This window comes from Callospermophilus lateralis, chromosome 2 (assembly GCF_048772815.1).
Source record: "Callospermophilus lateralis isolate mCalLat2 chromosome 2, mCalLat2.hap1, whole genome shotgun sequence".
NCBI classification, from domain to species: Eukaryota; Metazoa; Chordata; class Mammalia; order Rodentia; family Sciuridae; genus Callospermophilus; species Callospermophilus lateralis.
The window spans coordinates 131401240-131425040 of NC_135306.1; the positions used below are offsets into that span (position 1 = coordinate 131401240).

Genomic DNA, 23801 nt, shown 5'->3' on the forward strand with positions numbered 1-23801 from the left:
GCATCTCATTGTTGGTTTAATTTGTATTTTCCTGATGATGTGAGTGGAACATCTTTTCACATGTGTATTAACATCTATATATCTTCTTTAATGAGGTGCAAGTTACAATCTTTGGCCCATTTTTAATCAGTTTATTTCATATTTTTCTTATTATTGAGTTTTAAGAGATCTTTGCATTCCAGGTAAAAGATCTTTATCTAAAATCTTTTGCAAATAATTTCTCATGATCTGTAGCTTGTATTTTCACTCACATTATCTTTCACTGAGCAGAAATTTTAAACCTTAATGAAATTCTTCTTACCAATTCTTTCTTTTACTGATCATGCTATTAGTGTTCCATTTGGAAGCCACTGTCATACCCATGTCATCTAGATTTTCTCCTGGGCTGATAAGGAGCTAGTCTTCTGACTATTCCTACCTTAATGGGAGCTATGGGGGAACACCTCATATCCAAACTATAATTCTACCTAATTTCTTACTCTTTTCTATTTATTGCTCTTCTTCTTTGTTCCTTTTTTTCCTTCCTTTTTTATGGCTTCTACAGTATTAATAGGGCACATATAATTACACTTTCTATTCTTTCTTGGCATATTAATTATATTTCTTTCTTTACTTTTTAAAGTAGTGCCCCTAGAGTTTCTAATATATATTTGCAATGAATCCAAATCTGTTTTCAAGTAGCACTACACTGCTTCAAGGTAGTATAATAGCTTATGGTAGCAAAATAAACCTAATTACTCCCTCCCATCCCTTGTTTCATTGCTGTCTAATTTTACTTATACATAAGCCTACATAATAATATACATGTTATGTATGTGTGAATATATATATAGTATCATCTCTCAATATCTACAGAGTATTGGTTCCAGGAAATACACAATATAGATACCAAAATCCATTCATTCTCAGTTCCTTACATAAAATGATATTTTTAGCATTTGGTATTTGCACATAACCTGCACATATTCCCCCATATACCTCAAATTATCTCTAAATTACTTATAATGATATTTTTTACTTATAATGATACAATTTAAATGCTATGTAAATTGGTTGTTATAATATATTGTTTAGAGAATATTGCCAAGAAAAAGTCTGTACATGTTCAGCACATATGAATTTTTAAAAGTATTTTTGATCTGCAGTTGGTTGAATCCACAGATATACAACCTACAAATAAGGAGAGCTGACTAATTCCAACATCCCTGCCATAGCTAAGTCTGGTTTTGATGCTTCTTTCACTTCAAAGTGTGTGTTTTGCCTTTTAGTTTGCCTTGTAATTTTCTCTTGATCGCCAGACATGATGTTCTGGGTAAAAGGAAGTGTTGTAACTAGCCCTTTAACAGTAATGTGGTGTGGAGAAGGGAGGAAGAGGAAGTGTACTATAGTCCTGTGTTTAGGTCTTAGTCCTTAAATGAGCCTGTGCCTCTGGACTGTGGCCCTCACATGTGCTTCTCAGCTCCCCCTCTACTTACGTGAAACAGGTTTCTAGAGTGGACTAGAGTTGTGTGTTTCCCTTCTCTCAGGTAAATTAGGCTTTGACAAAACCCCAGTTAAATAGTTTCTCCTCAGGCAGAACTTGTTAAGAAGAACAGAATGCTCTTGTGCATTTCAAAAGGGTCCCTTCCCCCTCCTCCTGATGGAAGCACAAGGAGGTTTTTCTTTCATTTTCACTGTGAGCAGAATGCCAAGAGGTTGAATTCTCAAAGGTGTGGGACCCCATAAAACTGAGTTTCCTGGAATTTTTAATTTCTCAGTCTTGTCCACTTTAAGTCCAGCAATTTTTCAATTACAATTCATGTTTTTTTCCTTTGGTGATGATTCACTGGAGGTTTCAGCTCTGTACATTGTGATTCTCTATATTTGCCTTTCCATCTCTCCATTTTGTGGGGCACAATTTTCCTAGTGACCTCTCTTCTCTTATGAAGCTAGGAATAATATTGATCTTTCAGTTCTGTTTTTTCACTTGTTAGGATGGAGTGGCAATTTTTAAGCTCTTTACATGCCAGACTATAACACAGAAGTCTCCAGTTATTTTAACAGAGAAAACTTAATACAAAGAATGGCTAACTAGGTTTGGAAGAGCTGAAAAGGCAAAAAGAAAACTCTAAGGTATCAAAGAGATAACAAGTGAAAAACTCAGTTCCTACCCCTAGAACTTGGAAAATAAAAGAAAGAGGTTGAAATTGCTAAAACCTACCAGCCTGGAGGACAAATCCAGTGGAGCTAAGATCCTCTGAGGAGAAGCACCTCTAAGAGACACTGGACACTACAGCTGATGGCCCAGGTTAGGCAGAGAGAAGTGTTGCATTTGACTGATTCTGCAAATAAAGCAAAAACTGCTAATAGGAATCACCTGCTACTACCAGAATTCGCTTACCCTGACAAGGTGAAGAGGCATTGCTGGGGTAATGCTGGAAGGCCCAGGAAGCTAACAGCTTCCGCCTTCCTGTAGCACCACCTTCTGGCAGAGACTACCAGGGAGCAGCTGGCAAAGGAGTAAGGTGATTGCATTGTAGAGTCCCAGGGCCAGAGCCAAGTATAGAAAGACTGATCTGAAGCTGGAAAAAAATAATTTAGTGATTAACATAGTTGGTTACTTTGAAATTACTAGAGACAATACTGAGTTTTGGGTCAGTAACACATAATCAGTATTTTCTAAAATTTTCCTTTGAGCAACATAAACACTCCTTTATTTATTCTTTTCCACATCAGAATATAAACCCAGTAACTATTGTGCCCCACCATAATACACAGCAGGTATCCACTTATCACATTCCATCACACACCCAATAATTCTGTCATCCAATCAACTAATATTTGAGTGCCTATTGTATGCCACCTGTTATTCTAGGATTCTTAGTTATGTGAATGAGAGTAACCTATTCCTCTGAATAGGACAATGAAGGAAAGACTTTCTTCTCCAAAACAAACCTAACTAAAATGCAGACATTAGTTGGGCATGTTGGTCTGACTTCTAGCCCTCTCACAACAGTATTCATAAATCCCTTACTCTATATAGTCCCTTACCATTCACATGCACTACCTCATGAATCATCAAAACAACTTGTGGAAAAACTAGGGAGAAATTAATATACTCATATCATGAAGTAAAAAGAGCAAAGCTCAGAGAGATTGTGAGTTTACACATAGTCATATATGCAGCTGAGTCAGTCTGTACACCAAACCTTCCCATTCAAAATCCACAACAGAATGTCCTCTGCATACATAACTTATCAGATTGGCTGGTAGTGCAGTCCTTCTGGGGAAAACTAAAAAATTATTCTATACTCTCCCCACAACAGGCAAACAAATCACCTGTAGCCCACATCATTACACTCAACCAGCTCAGCTACCTCACTTGACTGAACACAGATAGCGTCTAATCTGACATAAGATGGAGAGAATGCTGGGGCTGCCTGAAACCTAAAAGGCAAACTAAGTACAGTAGAGAGCCTCGCTGATGATCAGGGCTCTTAACAATAAAATATGAGGACTTAAAGAAATAATAGCCTGGAACACACAAGATCCTTTCTATCAGAAGGATAATTCTCAGTCAATGCAAATAGTGAGGGGGGATACACACATACACACACACACAAATGTCTTGAGGATGGACACACACACACACACCATAGTCTAATCTGAAACTCATCTTGGATGAACATAAGTGCCATGACTTTCTGAGAGGTGCACAGAAGACTCTACAAATGCCTCCATAGATACAGTGATAATTTCCACACCTGGTTTCCTAAGACTACAACTCTAGCCCAAAACCAAGCTCAGATTCACAGACCCATCAGGAAAACTTTTTTTAAATTTATTTATTTTAATTAGGTATATATGACAGCAGAATGCACTTTGATTCATTTTACATGGAAAACTTTTACTGTAACAGTAAAATTCCAATTTCCTTAGAGTTGGGAATTTTGTTGTTGCTATAATTGGTTTTCATTACATATTAACCCCCCAATACACACATATCCCCAATGCTATGAACACTTGTGCATTGGCCAGTATATACTTTGATTGGAATGCAAAAGAAGAAAAAGAAGAGTGCACCTTTCATTTCTCTTTCACCACCTCCATCTGCCTACCACTCCGCACATAAATATGTATGGCACCTCATGACTGCATATCTAATAAACATAAGAGGCACAAGATGGGATTGTTTGAATAAAGAAAACCAGATACCAAGAAAGGAAATCATGTCAAACCCTTACTTCTGTCAATGAAAACAGACATTTATATTGCTCCATTAAACACAGGGGAAACTGAGTTAGGTGGGGAGGATACAAAGGGGTATAATTTATCTTTGATGTGTATGAATTATCTCATGGCCCTCCATCCCCAATTTCAGTCAAACAGATCAATGAGAACAAGCAAAGCTCCTTGAGAAACAGAGTATAGCCTTTCATCTCAGAAATTTCAAAGATCTTTTACAAACACTCATTAGACCCAACCCCATTCCATAGTCAGTGGGTGAAAATCCCAACTTTGGCCATAAAATGGTCTTTACCTCTATCTCTTCCAATCCAACCTTGCTCTATAACTTCTTTCCAGTAGGGTCTGATTAAGTTAATCATTTTATTTACTCATTTACTTCTTTTATGCACCCCTTAGGGAAATAGCCAGGTATGTTCTTTATGAGTATACATCTATAAGGCTGCAAAGTGGACTTCTCCCTTGGTAAATTTTCCAAGGATAAAAGATGATCATTAGGAGAGTTGGCTCAGCAAGAAAGAGTGGAAGGGATTAAAGTAAGGGTATCTGATTTCCATCCTCAAGACATTGAGGGTCATGTTCCAAAACTTAAGAAGTATTGAAATATTAATCTCACTACCCTCTGAGGTTGATATCTTATCATGAGTGCCTGCCATGAGGTTGATATCTTATCATCAGTGTTTATCCATGTCATCTCATTGCATTTCCTAAATTACTGCTGGGGTCAGAAAGATGTGGTTGGTGTGCTGGGAATGTAGATTAGTGGTAGAATGCTTGCCTAATATGTATTGAGGCTCTGGGTTCAATTCCCAGCCTGCAATTTAAAAAAAAAAATTGTGGGCATAGATCTATCTTTGTCGTACAATAACTATGTGACCTTGGACAAGATTAATTACCCTTGAAGCCTCAGTTTCCTCATCTGTAAAATAATAATAGTAGCATCAATCATATAGAGTTGTAAGAATTCAATGAGGAAACTCCTGTGAAGTATTTAACATAATGCACAGGTTAAGTATTTAATAAATATTAACAGATATTTAAGTTCACCACCACTCCATGAAGCAAGTGTGAGGTATCATTAGACCCTTTTGCAAACAAGGAAATAAAGACTCAAAGATAAAGTCATTTACCAAGGTGTGCCAAGCCCAGACTCATTGGAGGTGTGACTGACCCAAATTATACACAGGTACACACCCTGTGTACAGAATGGATAACTGTGCACATCTGAGGGGGCTTACAGTCATCATCCCAACCTGGCTGTGGCCCAGTGAGCCCCAAAGAGGAGTGCAAGGAGCATAAGAGCATCATAGAGGTGGGGAAGGCAAAAGATTGGAGATTAGGACAGCCCAGGCAGGAATCAGGAACCTTCTTATATAAGAACTAAAGGAACAGCAAGTAAAGTGCCTCTTCCTGAAACACTGTTATCATTTCTTTCATTAAAATGAGGATCAAAGAGGTTGGATGGCCTGCTCTGTTAAGCCATATGGCTAGAAAATGGCACAGCCAGGACTAACTCCCAGGCTTTCTGGTTCCAGAGTTCATACTCTTAACTCTATAGCACAGCTTTACCTGGTTTCATGGCTATGATCTCTAAGCCACCACACTGTTAACTCTTTTCTGGGTTCGTAGCTGCAGAGCATATTCTTGCCTTAACTGAAGGAAGAAAAGGAAGCAATAACTTTTACTAGGCACCTCCTGTATGCCCAACTCCTTGCTAAATGCCTTGCAGATGTTCATTTAATTATCATAAAAACACAGGAAGGGAAGTTCAATTTTACAGAGAAGGAAACAGAGATTCAATATTCAATTAAAGTAAATTTCCCAGGGACACTGCAAAAGCAGGATCAGCTGATAGTTGAGAGGAGAAATATACTCAAAACACCATTTTACACCTGAATATGAAACTATCTTTAAAGTATATAAAGGATCATGGATTAAGCCTGCTGCCTAAAACCAGCTTTGTAGACACTCCATGAGATGTAAAGAGGTGTCTAGGCTAGGGTGACAGGCTTTAGACCCATAAACTCCATGTAAGACTTGGGATTTTTATCATCCTGCCTTTGTCTAGCAAATAACATTAATATATAATGATATTGCTTTAGTGAAGAAAGTCATAAACTCAGAGGACTCACTCAATTTGATTAGGTTCCAAACCTAAAGCTACCTTTCTCCTGTAATTACAGCTGGCATTTTGCTCCAAGACAACTTTCTGACTAATTTCCTTTGCTGCAGGCATATTTGGGTCTCTGGACTGTAATTGGAGTCATTAATATGCCATCAGGATCTGACTATAATAACTTTCATCCTTTGGGTTTCAGAGTCTTTTGTATCGATCATTTGTAGTGTTTAACAAGCAAACACAACAAGCACCAGGACCAAGTAGGGAAACTGAGAGTCTGAAATGGGTAAACATCTACCTTGATCTAGGCCCTTCTCCAAATTGTCCACATTACAGAATGCTCCTATAGCTTGGGCTTCAGATCTGAATGACATGGCTACAATGGCAAATAAAGGCCATATCTTCTAGGCAAAAAGTCAGGCTAGATAGTCTGGTGCCAAACTATAACACATTTAAAAATAAGGTATCATAGGAGATCTTGTACATCAACTCATTAAACTCAAATTCAACTCATCAGCATGCTTCTTCCACATACTGGAATAGAAATAGCAACAACAGGCCCTGTGCCTCTTTTAGTGGCTGATCTTATCAAGCTCTCAGGATCTCCTGAGTAATCCAGTTAAGTGGTATTTAGCATATAGGTTAACCTTTGCCATCCATCAGTGTTCAAGATCAGAGATATGACTGCCACCGCAGTTGTGAGATGCAACTATAGCAGATCAAATCTAGAGTCACATGAAAAGGATTACACACCACAGTCACATAAGGCTTATCCCAGGAGTACAGGATTGGCTTAACATCCAAAGGCCCATCATGGCAATAAACTATATTAATAAAATAAATGGGAAAAATCATGATCATCTCAAATAGATAAAAAGTACTTGACGAAATCCAACACACTCCAGTTATAAAATACTTCATGAACTAAGAATAGAAGAAACTTCCTCAGGAAAGATCCTAGACATCCATCAATAGATGAAAGAATAAAGAAAATGTATATATACAATGTAGTTTTATTCAGCCATAAAGAAGAATGAAATTATGTCATTTGCAAGAAAATGGATGGAAATTGAGAATATTATGTTAAGCAAAATAAGTCAAACTCAGAAAGTCACGGGTCATATGTTTTATCTAATATGTGGAATCTATAGAGGAAAAAAATAGGGGAGTAGTAGGGAGTAGAAGGGAGTAGATCTCATGAAAACAGAAGAGATACTAGTAGAGTAGAGGAAGGCACCAGAGGAAGGAGGCAGGGAAGGAAAGGGACGGTACTAGGGAATGATATTGACCAAATTATATCATTATAGTGGTGTGCATGTATGAATATGTAACAAAAATTCCTATTTATGGTTATAATGCACCAGTTTTTTTTGAGAGCAGGTACTGTTTTGTTAACTGACCAGATTACAAAAATACCATGGTAGATACCTTAGTTCATCCTTCTAAAGCCTGTTGATCTGGTCTTCCCTGTTGCCAGCATCTCCACCTTCTACAAAATGGATGGTCTTTTTCTTCATTCCACCTCTTGGAGAAGATAATTTGAAAGGCCACAGGAAGTTATTTGCTTCTCTGAAGCGTTTTCCAACAGTGTAGATCTCATGAATCAGATCTTCCATGCAGATGATGCCATATTTACTTCTCTGGCTGGGCACAAATCACGAGTCTCCACACAGCTTGTAGATTCAAACAGCAATTCTTTATTCCTGAGCTCACACAGGCCGTCTACAAACACGTTCTGGGGGAATCCACGTTCTCTGCCCAAATCCACTCTCTCCCAAATCCACTACTCTGCCCTAATTCACTCCACATGGGCTTCTGTCTCCCAAAATATACTGTCTGACCCTAAGCACTCAAGAGGAACTCAGCAGCAGGATACGCCCTATTCTAAAGGGGGAACACCCTAATCTCCTATTATGCTAAACTGCCCTATTCTAAAGGGGGAACACCCTAATCTCCTATTATGCTAAACTGCCCTATTCTAAAGGGGGAACACCCTAAACACGGATCCTGCCCTGGTCCTTGAGCAAGGTCACCTTTCAGAAGTCCTTCCACTAGACAGCATGGGAGTAAGCTGGCAAGGAATTTGTCATACCTACTTGGCTGATGGCTCCCAGCAATTTACCAAGAGATAGAGCAATCAAAGCGTTATCTGTCAAGGCAATTAGTTTCTTGTTGCTTTTGCCATATCCACTCTTGTAGATTAGATCATTCACTGATTTCAGGTTTGGGTTCCCCCATGCCTTGTAAGGTTCCATGATCCTCAGCATGTTAATTGAAGCCTTGTTGAGCTTAACGAAGGTGCCATTGAAGATCTGGTGAAGGCAAAGAAGTTGTAACACCTTACGAACCTTTGGGCTCACACCATTGATACCTCTGATCCTGGTAACAAATGCCAATTTGGGTTCTGCAGGTACATAGAAGTTGCCAGCTTTTCTTACCATTCTAGCCATCAAATCTCTGTTCTGTACATTTGCCTATGTTCCTTGTGGTAATGCTTGGCTTTTTCATAGATTAGCTTCTTCCTTGCCTTTTGAAGCATCATTTGGGCAAACTTCTTCCTCAGGCACTTTACCTTTAGCTCTGCATAATTCCTTCTCTTTTTCTTAAGAGTATGGCACAGCAGGAACCTTCTTTTTCTTCTCTTCAGCACCCTCCATGGTTCCAGCCAGAAAAAGAGGTATAATGCACCAATTTATAAAAAGGAAAAATTTCCTCAACCTGATAAAGATCATTTACAAAAAAAAAAAAAAATTAGCATCATATTTAACAGTAAAGGATTGAATGCTTTCTCCTCAGGTCAGGAACAGGAATAGCCATGTTCACCTCTTTTATTCAACTTTATACTAGGTGTTCTAGCCAAGGCAATTAGTCAAGAAAAAGCAAATAAATAACTTCCAGATGGCATGGTTTTGTATATTGAGAATCCTAAGGAATCTACTAATGAACAATCAGAACTAGAAAGTGAATTCAGTATACGGAGGAGCTGGAAAGAATAGGTGGCAGATGGGTGGGGAATGGCTGGCAAACTTGTATAGAATGTAATGTTGTGTACATATATTTATATGGTTGAGACTCAAATAAAACTTAATTCCAACCATGGAAAAAAAAAGAAAGTGAATTCAGTGATTTCACAGGATACAAGATCAATAAGCAAAAGTCAGTTATATTTCTATACACTAGCATGAACAATCAAAAATAAGAAAACAATTTATTCACAATACTATTAAAAAGAATAAATACTTAGGAATGAATTTGACTAAGTATAAGAGAACTGCTAAACATTGTTAAAAGAAATTAAAAGCCTAACTTTCACCATTCTTATTCAATATAGTTCTTGAAACTCTAGTCAGAGCAATCAGGCAAGAGAAATAAATTAAAGAGATACAAATAGGAAAAGAATAAGTCAAACTAACTCTGTATGCTCAGGACATGATTCTATACCTAGAAGACTCAAAAAAAATTTCACCAGAAGACTTCTAGATTTGTTTAAATTTAGCAAAGTAACAGGCTTCAAGATCAACAACGAACAAAAAATGTCAATAGCTTTCTTACATTCCAATAGTGAATCTGCCTAGAAATAAATAAAAAAAAAACTATTCCATTCACAATAACCTCAAAAGTAAAAAAAATTCTTAGGAATAAGTCCAACTAAGGAGATGAAAGACCTCTACAAAAATATTTTAATACACTGAAGAAAGAATTGAAGAAATCCTTAGATAGAAAGACCTACCATGTTCCTGAATAGGTAGAATTAATATCATCAAAATGGCCATATTACCAAGAGCAATCTACAGATTCAATGCAATTCCCATCAAAATGCCAATGATATTCTTCACAGTACTAGAGGGAAAAAAGCAGTTCTAAAATTCATATGGAAGAATAAAAGACCCAGAAGAGCCAAAGCTATTCTAAGTTAAAAAAAAAAAAAAAGTGATGCTGGAGGCTTTATAATAACTGACTTCAAATTATACTACAGAGATATAGTAAAAAAAAAAAAAACAGAATGGTACTGGCATAAAAACAAATGTGAAGATGAATGAAATAGACAAGAAGTCACAGAGATAAATCCACATAAATAAAGTCATCTGATCCTTGGCAAAGGTGCCAAAAGTATATGTTGGAAAAAAGGATATCCTTTTTAACAAATGGTGCTGGGAAAACTGGATGTACATAAGTAGAAGAATGAAACTAGATCTCTACCTCTCACCTTGCACAAAAATCAGCTCAAAATAGATCAAAGTCCTAGAAACTAGACCAGAAATCATGAAACTGCTAAAAGAAAACATGGGAACAACACTCCAATATGTTCTAATTAGGCACTGACTTCCTTAATAAGATTCCTAAAGCTCAAGAAATAAAATCCAGAATCAATAAGTGGGATGGCATCAGATTAAAAAGCCTCCAAACAGCAATGGAAATAATTAAGATCATGAAGATAGAACCTGCAGAATGGGAGAAAATATTTGCCAGCTACCCTCGAACATGGGATTAAGAACCAGAATACATAAAGAACTCAAAAAAACACTTCCCAAACTAATAATCCATTTAATTAATGGACAAAAATCTAAAGAGTTATTGGCCAACAAATATATGAAAAATGCTCAACATTCCTAGAAATCAGGGAAATGTAAATCAAAACTACACTGAGATTTCATCAGACCCCAGTTATAATGGCAATCATAAAGAATACACATAATGATAATTGGTAGCATGAATGTGGGGAATGAGGTATACTTACACATTTTTGATGGGACTGAAAATTGACACAACCACTTAAGAAAGCAGTATGGAAAATTGCATGGAAATGGAAGGAGACCCTCAGGGTTATACAAAATTACATACAAGAGGTAGCAAGGGGAAAGGGAAAAATAATACAAGGGGGAGATATGAACTGCAGTAGAGGGGGTAGAGAGAGAAGAGGGGAGGGGAGGGGAGGGGAGGGGGATAGTAAAGGATAGGAAAGGCAGCAGAATACAACAGACACTAGTATGGCAATATATAAATCAATGGAAGTGTAACTGATGTGATTCTGCAATTTGTATATGGGGTAAAAATGGGAGTTCATAACCCACTTGAATCAAAGTGTGAAATATGATATATCAAGAACTATGTAATGTTTTGAACAACCAACAATAAAAAAAAAAAGAAAGCAGTATGGAAACCCCTCAAGAGACAAAGGATGGAATTAAATATCCCTCTCCTTGGTATTTATTGAAAGAACTAAAATCAGCATGCTACAGGGATATGTGCATACCAGTATTTGTAGCAGCACAATCCACAATATCCAAGTTATGGAACCAACCTAGGTTCCTAACAATAGACAAATGGATAAAGAAAATGTGGTATATATACACAATGGAATTCTACTCCAATATTTCTTCTTAGAATGAAATTGTGTCATTTGCTGGTAAGTGAATGGGAATGAAGAAATCATGCCAAGTGAAATAAGCCAGATTCAGAAAGTCCAGGGTCAAATATTTTCTCTCAGATGCAGAATATAGAAAGAAAAAAAAGGAATAAAAGGGGAGGATCTCACATAAATAGAAGGGAAATCAGCAGTGTAGAAGTGGAGTACCAAGAGGAAAGGAGAAAGGGAGGAGAGGGGGAAGAACATGAGGAATGAAGTTGACCAAATTATCCTATGTGTATGTAAAATACATAATAATGGAATCCAATTTTATATGTAACTATAAGGCACTAATTTAAAAACAAATAAACAGTAGATTAGAAGAAGGGGATCAGGGAGAGGGAGGAGGGGAGAGAAGGGATAGTACTGGAGACTAAAATAGAGAAAACTATGTTACATGCATTTATGAATGTCAAAAAGAATCCCACTATTATATATACCTATAATATATTAAACATAAAAAAGAAATTAAAAGCCTAAGTAAATAAAATGACATCCCATATTCATGGATTGAAACTCTTCATATTGTTAATATGGCACTACTACCCAAATTGATTTATAGATCCAGTGCAACTCTCTCTAGTCCTAAAATTCATGTGGAAATGCAAGGAACTCAGAACTACCAAAAGAATTTTAAAATGGAAAAATAAGATGGAAGATTCACACTTTCAAAACTTACTATGAAATTGTAATAATCAAGACATTATGCTACTGACATTAGAATAGAAATATAGATACATGGCATAAAGTTGAGAATCCAAATAGAGTCATTTTACATATATAGTCCTCTTACATTTATAGTCAATTGATTTTCAACAATACCCACATAATTTGATGAGGAAAGAATATTCTTTTCAATAAATGGTCTGGGGAAACTGGATAGCCACATGCAAAAGAATAAAGTTGGCACCCTACCTCACACCATATATAAAAATAAGCCTGCCCAGGCACTGACACACAACTATAATCCCAGCAGCTCTTGAAGCTGAGACAGGAGGATCACGAGTTCAAAGCTTCAGCAAAAGTGAGGTGCTAAGCAATTCAGTGAGACTGTCTCTAATAAAATATAAAATAGGGCTGGGGATGTGGCTCAGTGATTGAGTGCCCTTGAGTCCAATCCCTGGTACCAAAAATAAATAAATAAATAAGTCTGAATGGATTACAGACTTAAATTTAAAGCTAAAGCTAGAAACTTTTAGAAGAAAATGGAATCAAATTTTTGTAACCTAAGGTTAGGCAACAATTTTCTTAGATAAGACACCAAATACACACACAAAAAAAAAAAAAAAGAAAAAATAGGTAAATTGGACTTTATCAAAATGTAAAACTTTTGTGCTTCAAAGGACATTGTGATGAAATTCGTGGGATGCAAAAAAAAAAAAATATTTGCAAACCATATGTCTGATAAGGAATTTGTATCCAGAAACCAAATGCAATATTCTTTAACTCTTACAAGACAACAATCAAAAGAAAAATAATTCAATTTTAAAATATGCAAAGGATTTGAATAGACATTTCTATATAAAGAAAATATAATAGTGGTTACCAAGGATTTGGGGGAGGAAGCAATAAGGAGTTATTTTTTAATGGGTACAGAGTTTCAATTTGGGGTGATTAAAAGGTTCTGAAGGTGGACAGTGATGATGGTTGCACAGCATCATAAATGTAATTAATGCCACTGAGTTATATGCTTGAATTGGTTAAAATGGATGGATGCAGTAATGTAATGACATTACAATTCCTGCAATATCAGACTCAGGAAACTGAGGCAGGAAGATTGAAAGTTCAAGGCCAGCCTGGACAAAACTTAGCAAGATCCTGTCTCAGAATAAAAACTAAAAAGGCTGGGGATGTAGGTCAGTGTAAGAGCACCCCTAGATTCAATCCCCATTTTTTAAAAAGCAGGGGGATACTAAAATAATACATTTTCGTATACTTTACCTCAATAAAAAGCATTTGTTAATTTAAAATATGTCATTAATTAAGATATATCACTGATTAATTTTATTGAAGTCACCCTGCCTAGTGAGATAATATGTTTGAACCAATATCAGATAGGTTTCCTTTCCTGCACAACCTGGGTCTTAGGAAGGAATAAGGCCATAAGATAAGCCTCTAGATTCTAAGGAAACAAGGTGGGAAGCAGATGAGGCCAGATTTCCTTCAGATTCTGCTCTGAAGGAAGCTTCTGGAGGAAGCATATGAATAGTGTAAGCCTGTCACACTGCCCTATTGCAGAAATCATCCCATCCTGTTGGCATGACAGCTCATAGCTGTTTCTCCAGCTTCCCTGGTGGGTAAAACATAGCAGTGTATCCAACTGAAACACTGCCCAGGAAAGGCCACATCGAATTTAAAGAGAAGCACAAAAAACCCAGGAGAGTCTTCTACCCACAGAACAGGTTGGGCAAATAGAGTAGCCAATTTCTCCTTTGTTCGTACCCCCAATAAATGCCCTCAGCCTTTTAAAAACTGGTATTCAGTTTGAGACTACTTGGGTTAAAATGTGTAGATGGGCCAGAGGAGGATTGAAATAGCCTGCATAAAAATTCCTAGAGCCAGTCAACATACATCCTTGTGGACCGCACCTTTCCTCACAGTAGACCTCCATAGATGCCTCTGGGGTTCCTGTCATTCTTGGAGCACTAGAGGGATATTAACAACTTTTTAAACAACTAAAGGAAACTCTTTTTTTTTAATGTATTTCTCCAGAAATTCCCAAAGCAGTCTACTTTTCATTCTTTGTGTGTGTGTGTGTGTGTGTGTGTGTGTGTGTGTGTATTTCAGTTGAAGATGGACACAATAACTTTATTTATTTTTTATGTGGTGCTGGGGATTGAACCCAGTGCCGCACACATGCTAGGCAAGCACTCTTACCACTTACCCACAACCCGGCCCCATACTTTTCATTCATTTATTCAACAAATATTTACTGAGTGCCCCTTGGGTATCAGACTCTAGGCTAAACACGAGCTGGAGAAGTGAACAAGCCAATCCAGGTCCTTTTCCATAAGTTGCTTAGGATCCAATAGTGCTCAAAACCTCTGATACCCTGAACCACTGGCCTCAAAACTCTTATTCTCCAGTAGATCCTTGGTAGATCCATATAAGGCATTAGGGTGCAGTGGTACAGGCATGGGATTTGGAGCGAATGAGTTCAGATCTCAGCTCTCATTTCCCAGTTGTGCTACCTTGAGTAAGAATCAGCTTCTCTGGGTCTTACCTATGATGCAGAGGGAATAATCTCATATCTACCTGAGTTGGTGGAAGAACTTCATTATTCATGAAAATAATTTTATAGGGAGGTAGGGGAGATATGGGAGCTGCTAATGTTAATAAAATAATATTCATTCCCCAACTGTAGATTTCTTCAAGAAGAAATTCTGATAGAAGACACAGTTTTGAGTGTCAGGGAGTCTTGAGTCAGGTTTCTATCAACATCTTGGAATGTGTCACAATCTCAGTCCTACCAGATTGAAGATGGGAATATCACCCACCCATTGCCTTCTAGCACTGTTGTGAGTATGCTTATTACTTCTTACAGGTCTCCTTGAAGCTGAAAGTACTAAATATTCCAAAGGAAAAAAATAAAAAGACTATGTATTAGAAGAAAACCATTATCAGTTTTCACAATAATAAGAAAATACAGGTATATTGCTAACATGCCATTGGCCAATCCTGACGAGTGTTATATTAAAGAAGTAGAATCAAAAGGATGTTTATATATAGCAGGTTTACAGTAAGGAATTGACTAGGGCAACTGTGGAGGTGTGCTGTGTCCACAACTTGATGAGATAGGCCAGCAGGCCTGAGTCCTGGGAAGAGTTGCAGTTGGAGTCTGAGGTAGTCTGCTGGCAGAATTCCCTCTTCTTCCAGGGGAGTTGGCTGATTAGAGGTGGCTCATTCACATTATGGAGAAGGATCCTCCTTACAGAAAGTCTGCTGATTTAAATATTGACCTCATCTTTAAAAAAAAAAAAAAAAACCTTCACAAAAGCATCTATAACAATGTTTGAAAAACATCTGGGTTAATAGCCTAGCCAAGCTGACTCATAAAATTAGCCATCATTAAACATGCCCTATGAATGTGTTTCTTCAACTTGCCCTAGATGGTCACTATTTTCCCTGCCTGGTCCACCTCCTGGTCTCAGGGGTTGCTTGCTGCTCCTCGGCCTCCAGTGTGTATGTTTCACGCCCTGAGGAGTCTCTTTGGTGTCACTCACCCACAGCCTGCCCACGTGTACTGAAGAGCCTGCCTCAGTCTGGCCTTCTGATCTTCTCCCCACCAGGGAAGACAGGGTCAGTTGAAGCTCAGCTTTTCCAACAGTCCCCCAAAACCGTTTCTCAAAGTGTAGTCCCCACCCCAGTGACGTCCACATGGCCTGGAATCTTGTTGGAAGAGTAAATTCAGGGCCTCCCCAGCCATACTGAAACAGATGACTTTGGTGGGGCCCCAAAGTCTGGTTTTAATAAATCCTCCAGGACTCAAATGTGGGCTCAGGCTTGAAGACCACTGGCTTAAGAGAGAAGGAGCCCAACAGATGCTACAGGAGAAACTCCTGGGCCACCAACATTCTTTTCTCCTTCCCCATATCTCTGAACACCTTCCCTCTGAGATTTCAGGCCTGGTTTCTCAGAAGACCAGTTTTCCAAAGAGTAGATCACAGTTACGACACCAAGTGTTTTATGCTTCAGTTGTCTTCAATTTGGTCACATCACTGTCAAATCACAATTGTTTCTAACTTTAAGTATTTACCCTCCCAAAGTCAAAATAGCTTAAGGTTGTACTAAGACAATGGAACAACCTCTAGTAATTCTTTTAACCCTCAAAACAATCCCAGAGACTAAGTACCTAATGTTATTCATTTCACAGATCAGGAAACTGGGATGTAACGAAGTCAAGTTGTATACTAAGGAATTTGGCTGCAGAGTCACAGCCCTAACTACCATGTTGCTGGGAGTGGAACCTTTCTTTTAGGTTCTGAGCTGCTTGTATCTTGACCCTGACAGCTGATAAGACCCCACATTATACCAAGGTGGATGTGAGTATCTGTATCTACCCCTGGGCCTCCACTGAGTATGTGGCTTCCTAAGTGTACTTGCTTCAGAGCATTTTCCCAAGGGTCTGTAACCCCCCTCAAAGATGTGTTGCCAACATCATTGAACCAAGTAATTTGATCCATCTATTTCAGCAGCTTCCAGTTATACTGAGCAAGATGATCGATGGGATTTCAGGATTGCCAAGAAGAGTTTGCACCAATGGCCCATTTCCCTGTCCGTGGGGCCTAGCAGATTTGCTTGGAGCTAAAGCTGTACTTACACATTTAGCAGTATTTAGCACACAGCGGAAGCCTACATTCTCAGAACTTAAACAAGTACAGTAAGCTTTATATTATAAGTAGTGCCAAAGATTGTCCCATTAGGCAAATATTCTGATTAGTAGAAAGCTGCCATATGTCCTATACATGACTTATTAATTTAAACAAATTCCAGAAACATGAATCATAATTTTGGAGAGTTAAAAGAGTCCTACTATTTAATCAACAGACTTTCCCAGTGCTCATATCCCCTGATCACAGTCCCTGTCATTTGATTGGACAGACATTAGGTGGTAGAAATCCATCCCCAAATCCACCCCACTCCGTGTCAGGCAACCCTTCCATCTAATGAGCCAAGACCTCTCTCTCTACATCTCTCTACAGCCTCATGATTTGGTTCCTCAGCCTAATCTTTTTATATATATATTTATTTTTTAGGTGTAGTTGGACACAATGCCTTTATTTTATTTACTTATTTTTATGTGGTGCTGAGGATTGAACCCAGGGCCTCACATATGCTAAACGAGCGCTCTACCGCTAAGCTACAACCCCAGCCCCATCAGCCTAATCTTTTACTTTACCTTCAGATTCATGAGGACAATGACGGCATCCTCCTCAAGTCTTCCTTCTCAAAGCCTCGGCTCTGAGATACCTTTTACCAGTTAAGCATCAACTCCACTCTGACTTTGTCCGTATCCCCTCAGAGTATGATTACCAGAACTAAACCTCGTACTCCAGGGCACATTCTGATCAAGGAAAAGAGGAACAAAGTGAGTCCCTTTGAATAGTGTATTAGGATATAAATCTAGCTAACACCACTGTGACGTGTCTTCATAGACAGAGAATGGAGTCTATTTATACATAGACTAATAATACATGCACATAAACTCCAGGCACCTACGAGTCTGTTAAATAGTAAAAAAGCATTTATAAATGCTCAAAAGATAACTTCAAACAATTTCAAAACACATTAATGGTCCTCACCCCTCCCAGACTTCTCTATAACTTTAATTTCTATTACTGTTATGAACATTGCCACAGTTAATTGGATTCTGGAACTGGAGGTCTGCAGGCCACTTCAGGAGCACTTTAGGTTCTCCCCACTGTGTTACTGGGTTGTGGATGTAGGACCTGCCCCACTTCTCTGTCCATAGTCACATTTCTGCACAGAGGCAACAGCAATAGGATACAGCCTCTCCTGGAATCCTGTCTTGTGGCCAAATATTCCGGATCCTCATCCAGCTGCTTTACAAAAATAGATTCAGCTTTCTTCCAGTCCACTGAGGGGAAGAGAAAAGAAAATGTACCTACTGTGTGTCAGGAAACTTTTCTGTTTTAACTCCTCTCACAATTTTATAAAGGACATTTATAGTCCTCAGGGAGCACAGAGTGGTGTGTAACCTGCCCAAAGCTGTGCAGCTAAAAAGAAGCAAGTGAGAATAAGCATCCAGGCTGGGCTGCCCAGGCCAACTTGACGTTCTGAAAGGCCCCACCAGGAAGCCAGGCAGCCGGTTCACAGCCAGCACTGAACACCATGCTCAGCAGATGAAGCAAAGAGGTCTGGGTGGGAACCCAAAGCAGGTCTCTTCTCAGGAACCAAGGCCCCAGGTCCAACAGGGTCTTAGCACTACCCCATAATGAGTCCCTCTGGTCCCACCTTAGGAATTTGATTTCTCAATGGTACATTGATATCTTGGATTTCTCCATGTCTGGAAAAAGCAAGGGTTTGTTGATTAAAGATGAAGAGCAAGTTTCTCCCTTTCCTTGACACCAGTTGAAATGATTTGGATTAAACAGATTATCCATAGTATATAAAAACAGACACTTTTCAAGTCAGATAATCTGGTAGGTGTAGGGAGGAACAAAAGAGGTGGATAACAGAGATTAAATCACTTTTAGGACAGCAGCAGATTTCCAAGTCTTTAAAGGTTTCTCGTGTGGTCAGCCTAGAGGCTGTAAAATCTCCTCTGATGGGGGACCTAAGTCAAAAGGGCAGTCTCCTGGTGTGTTTAAAGAAAAATACCAGTGATCTTAATAACGATGTGCATTTATACAAGGCCTTTCATCTGTGCCTCTCAAAGTACTTTAACCAACATTAATTATATGTCCCAACACATCTCTGAGGTAGGTAAAAATCATTATACCCATTTTACAGGTGAATGAAGGACTCCTGGGGGAGTAGGAGTGAATTATTGGGGCTACACGTAAGTCAATGGCAGAGCAAGCAATTCCTGTCCTCTCACCCAACATCCCTGCCAGTCAGGACAGAGGCTTCTGTATTCCAGTTTGTTTTCTCTAAAGGAGCAGGTTCTAGGAGAAAGCTAACGTTGCTTTTGTGGGCCACTTTTAAGGGCCAATGGAATTGATCCTCTTGGCCCAGACTCTGTTTAAAAAAGAAATTAATCTATTTATGGAAGACATAAAAGTAAAACAGCTTCCCGATTTGCACATTGTTTCTTAGGCTAAGGGTGGCCAATGGTGGATGAGATGTTGGGGGTCCGTCTTAGGTTATCTTAGAACCCAGATTCCCTGGGTTCCCACCAAGGTTCTACACAGTAGCTTCTCCTTGTGACCAGGGTCCTATCTTTCCCAAATCTCTCCCCCTTGCCTCTTGTCCTGTTGCCCATCACCCATACCACAGAGCACATGGTGGGGATATCTAACCTAGTTATGGGATCTGGGAAGAAAAGCATAAGTAAGTCATGCCCTTAATGCCCTTATCTCTCCTTTTAGCTACAACTAACAGCATGCATGGGACCCAGAAGTGGGAGACCCTAAGTGTACAGAACTACAAGGAGTTCTTTATGGATAATGCCCAGCAAAGTGGAGGAGAGGCCTGAGCCAAATAAGGAATTTTATAGAAGAGCACCATTAGAGAACTGTGGACTGTAGGAAAATATAATCACGTCTGTATTTTCAGAACAGGAAGGTGTAGGGTGAAGAGCTGCTAGACTCAGCCGCTGGACTGTTACCTTAGACATGCTCACAGAGCCCCCAAGTGAAGATGCATAATAAGCTTTGGGGATGGGTGTCCAGAGGTCAGACTCTGGAATATAAATGGAAATTTAGGGGTGGATAGCTATAGGTGATCCCCCAGTGAGGGTGGGATTGCCAAGGGAGAATGTCAAAGTGAAAAATGGACAGGAATGAAGATGAAGCCTGAGGATGACCACCACAGGAGAAAGCAGGTTTCCTTAGAGGGCTGTGGAAACTGTGTTCTTGGCATAAGGCTCATACTGGACCTTGTATGCAAAGGTTAAGAATGGAAAGAGGGAAAAGGATAGAAGGAAGGAAGCAAGGAAGGGGGAGGGAAAGAAGGGAGGGAGGGAGGAAAAGGAGGGAAGGAAAGAAAGGAGTGGGGAGGGAAAGGTGGGGGTGAGGGAAAGGAGGGGGGAGGGAAAGGGAGGGAGGAAAAGGAGAGGGGGAGGAAAGAAGGGGGAGGGAAAGAGGGAAAGGAGGGAGAGAGGGAAAGGAGGGAGGGAGGGAGAGAGGGAAAGGAGGGAGGGAGGGAGAGAGGGAAAGGAGGGAGGGAGGGAGGGAAAAGAAGAAAAAGAATAGTTTCCACATAGTTCCTTATAAAGAGCTAAATATCCAAGAGGCAAACTACACAGTGCTTAAGAGAACCAGATGACCTGGGTTTAATCCCAACTCTGCCACTTACTAGCCATGTGGTTTCAAGAGAGTTACTTAATCTCTTTGTGCTCCATTTCCCTCATCAGTAAAGTGTGGGCAATGATCATGCCTACCTCCTGAGGTTGTTGTGAGGATTAAATGAGTTAAGACAAACCTGCTTTTTCCAGTCTTGCCCATCTCATGACCTATCAACTCCAAGCTTCCACTTGCTCAGCCCAAAAATCTTGGAGCCACCCTGGGCTTCGTATTCCATATCACTTTCCTTCCCTTCCACACACAAATATCCAAACCAACAACAATTCCTATATTAGCTCTAAGTTTAAAACCCATCTGGTATCTGACTGCCTCCCCACCTCTGCTGTGCTAGCCACCACCATCCATCCCCTGGATTTTTGCCATAGTTTCCTAATGTTCCCCAGATTTCATCCTTGCACCCTTCGGCCTGTGCTTAATGGGCTCCCAGAGTGATCCTGTTAACGCATGATCAGCCCCCCTCAGAGGTCCTCCCTACAAACCCTACACTCTGAGTGCAAGCCAGAGCCAGCAGCTAACTATACTTGACAGGGCCCCTCCACTCTAGCCCCCTCTCCTCACTCAGCCATCTTGGGATGGCCATCTTAGCTAGATAAAACTGGTCTGCCCCAAAGTATAAGGATCATTACTGGAATAATTGGGAAATTCTGAATATAGATTATAGATGAGGTAATATTACTATTTTATTATACATATGCCAGTATATTTCTTGAATATAATGTCATGTAGAAGATCCTTTGTTTTTTTAGGAGGTTCTGGCTGGAAGCTATCAAGTGGAAGTATAATGGTGTCTACAACTTACTTTCCAGCATTTTCTAAACATAAATAAATATTTGGGGCAGATGAAGCAAAATAATCGATGAGTCTAAGTGCAGAACATGTAAGTGCTCATTGTACTGTTTTTTTCAGGTAACTTCAGTCTAAAATTATTTTTTTAATTGTGGCAAAATAAAACTAACATGAAATCACGAGTATAACTTAGCCCCTTTAAGAGTTTCCAGTTTGGGTGGCCACAAAATCATAGAAGCAGAAAACAGAATGTGGTTGCCAAGAGCTGGGGAAGGAGGAATGAGTTGCTATTTAATGGTACCGTTTCAGTTTTAGACATTTAAATGTTTCACAGGCTGTTTCGCACTACTGCTCAATTGCAAATGAATGCCACAATTTTTTTTTTTCCTTCTTCCTCTCCCTTTGACTTCTTTTAAGTGAAAATTCACCCATATCCACTCCTTGTTCCCATGTGGTTCTTAACCTCCACTAGGCAATCTTGCAGCACCACCTGGTGGAAGTTCTAGGTATTAAATTTACTTAGGTCCCTGGGGGGTAGCCTAGCACCACATAAATACAGTTATCTCATACTAGAAAAAGGTGCCAAAAACATACATTGGAGGAAAAGATAGCCTCTTCAACAAATGGTGCTTGGAGAACTAAAAATTCATATGCAGCAAAATGAAAATAAATTCCTATCTCTCACCATGCTCAAAACTCAACTCAAAGTGGATCAAAGACCTAAGAATTAGACCAGAGACCTTGTGCCTAATAGAGGAAAATGTAAGCTCAAATCTTAATCATGTCAGATTAGGCCCCAACTTCCTTAACAATACTCCTAAAGCTCAAGAAATAAAATCAAGAATTAATAAATGGGATGAACTCAAACTAAAAGCCTCTTCTCGGCAAAAGAAAAAAAAAAAAAAACAATGAGGTGAAGAGAGAGCCTACATTTGGGGAACAAATTTTTGCCACATGCACATCAGATAGAGAATTAATCTCCAGGATATATAAAGAACACAAAAAAAACTTAACAAAAAAAAAAAACATTATCAATCAATAAATGGGCTTATCAGCTGAACAGACATTTCTCAGGAAAAGATATACATTCAATCAACAAATATATAAAAATATGTTCAACATCTCTAGTATTTAAAAAAATGCAAATCAAATTATTCTAAGATTTCATCTCATGGCAGTCAAAATGGTAGTTATCAAAATACAGACAACAATAAATGTTGTCAAGGATGTGGAGGGAAAGGCACGCTCATACATTGCTGGTGAGACTGCAAATTGGTACAACCACTCTGGAAAGCAGTATGGAGATTCCTTAGAAAACTTGGAATTGAACCACCATTTTACCCAGCTATCCCACTCCTCAGTCTATACACAAAGGACATAAAATCAGCATACTATAGTGACACAGCCACATCAATGTTTATAGCAGCTCAATTCACAATAGCTCAACTGTGGAAGCAACCTAGATGACCTTCAATAGATGAATGGATAAAGAAACTGTGGTATATATACACAATGGAATATTACTCAGCATTAAAAAAGAATAAAATTATGGCATTTTCAGGTAAATGATGGAGTTGGAGAATATCATGCCAAGTAAAGTAAGCCAATCTCAAAAAAGGAAAGCCAAATGTTCTCTTTGATAAGTGGATGCTGATCCATAATGGGGGGAAGGGAAAATGAGGAAATTTGATTGGGCAAAGGGGAGGGAGGGGGCATGAGGGAAGGAAAGATGGTGGAATGAAATGGACATTATTACCCTAGGTACATATATGACTGCACATATGATGTGACACTACATCGTTCACAACCAGAGAAATGATAAGTTGTGCTGCAATTGTGTACAATGAATCAAAATGCATTCTGCTGTCATATATAACTAGTTAAAAATAATTAATTAATTAATAATAAAGAATCAATGGTATCAATGAGGGTTGTGAGATACAGGCTAATGACATGAAAAAGCTCTTCAGGGGAATGATAACAGAAAATTTTCTAAACCTTGAAAATGAAATGGATATTCAAATATAAGAGAGATTCAAAATCTCAAATAGAAAAGTTCAAAAGAGAACCTCTCCATGACATTATAATTAAAATGCCTAATATACAGAGCTGGGACTGAAGCTCAGTGGCAGAGTGCTTGCCTAGCATGTGTGAGGCACTGGGTTTGATCCTTAGCACCACATAAAAAAATAAATAAACAAACAAATAAAATAAAGGCATGCTGTCCATCTAAAAGTACAAAAAAAAATTTTTTTAATGACTAACATACAGAAAAAGG

The 23801-nt window shown here is 38.8% G+C and overlaps 1 pseudogene; it reads right to left on the reverse strand.

The window, feature by feature from the left end:
- Positions 1-7785: 7785 nt before the first annotated feature.
- Positions 7786-9000, reverse strand: LOC143391232 (large ribosomal subunit protein uL30-like; annotated as a pseudogene).
- Positions 9001-23801: the final 14801 nt, after the last annotated feature.